This window comes from Myotis brandtii, unplaced genomic scaffold (assembly GCF_000412655.1).
Source record: "Myotis brandtii unplaced genomic scaffold, ASM41265v1 scaffold240, whole genome shotgun sequence".
NCBI lineage: Eukaryota > Metazoa > Chordata > Mammalia > Chiroptera > Vespertilionidae > Myotis > Myotis brandtii.
Genome location: NW_005359064.1, coordinates 3,450,621 through 3,452,403, shown reverse-complemented (window position 1 = coordinate 3,452,403; position 1,783 = coordinate 3,450,621).

The window sequence follows — 1,783 nt, the reverse complement described above, 5'->3', positions numbered from 1 at the left end:
AATCCCCTGCCCTCCCTTACCCCCCAATGTCTTATGTCCATTAGTTATGCTTATATGCATGCATACAAGTCCTTCGGTTGATCTCTTACTCCCCTCCCTTCTGCCCCCCAACCATCTCTGGCCTTCCCACTGCAGTTTAACTCCAATTCTTCAAAATAGACTCGCCCAGGCCGAAAACCGGACTTCTGCACATGGGCCCTCACCTTCAAAGCTCCTCCTCTCCAAAAAGCTCCTCCTCTCCAAAAAGCTCCTCCCTCCCTCTCTCTCTCTCTCTCAACTGAACCTGGGACCCTTCAGTCTGCAGGCCAATGCTCTATCCACTGAGCCAAACCAATCTGCGCTCTTATCCTCTCTTTTTTTTAAGGGGTAAGGCAGAGGGTTTTGAAGCCATACCAAAAGCAGGGATAAAGAACTCTACTTCTCTACTTGGACACAGAGCAGTCCAAGTAAGACCCCCGAGGCTTGAAATAGTGTACAAGTTGGGGAATTATGATGTGTTCCAACCATAAAGTGAAAGAAAGGATGGAAGGAGATGAGGTTGGAGAAAGGGGTCCCAGGCTTAGAGGAAGCTAAAAAAGTCCATCAACATATTGGGAGATTTCAACACACCTTTCTAAGTGATTGATAGATTAGTCAAGAAAAATTATGGCTGTAGAAATTTTGAACAACATAATAAGTGTGATGCAATAGATATATTTAAACACAGTAAAATGATTAATTTTAAAAAATTTGCTCTATCTCTTTAAGTGCCAAACCTTGACACTATTTGTTTTTAATGGAAATTTTCTCAAAACTATGACGCATGCCCCTGCCTTCTTAAGTAGAGCATACTCGTCATGACCTGCACATCTCCTCAGGGTCGGCATCACCAGCTGCTTGGCAATCTACTGCTTTAGTCTGTTTTCCAGTTTTTCTCCTTAGTTTCCTGCATCCAGCAGGTCAGCATTTCTTTTCAAACAGCTGTTTTATTTTGGAAATCTACTGAGAGCTGAGAAAGCAGGGAAGCAAGTGTGTTCAAATCGGGTGCAATGAAAGAATCACCCAGGCTCCTCAGAGAGAGGTCTTCCTCGCAGGCTCTGTGCCTACATATGTAATTTCGTACTGTCCTCTCTTTTCGGGTGTTTCAGGAACATTTGAGACTCAACATGATCAAAACCAAAATAATTACTTTCCCCCTCAAGCTTGCTTCTTCTCCAGTACTCCCTAGCTCTGTCGTCTTCGTGGTCATCACAACTCCACATGCGGAAGTGAACCCCTGCCCCTCACAGTTCTACTGTGTCCAGTTATTCTCTTGACTTCTTCCCATTCCTGAAACTCTGGTGAAGCCCTCATCACTGCTTTTCAAAACTATTACAATAGTTTAATTGCTTGTCCAGATTTTAATCTTGTTTCCTCGCACCTCATAGCTACAAACTATGATCCTTCTTTGTTATAGACCATCGGTTCTCAACCTGTGGGTCGCGACCCCTTTGAGGATCAAACGACCCTTTCACAGGGGTCGCCTAAGACCATCGGAAAACACATATATAATTACATATTGTTTTTGTGATTCATCACTATGCTTTAATTATGTTCAATTTGTAACAATGAAATTGGGGGTCACCACAACATGAGGAACTGTATTAAAGGGTCGCGGCATTAGGAAGGTTGAGAACCACTGCCTTAGCTACAAAAGAGGACTAATGAGTCATTCCTGTCATAAACCATCTATATATATATTAAAGCCTAAGCGACCTTTCGACCGGTAGCTATGACACGCACTGACCACCAGGGGGTAGACGCT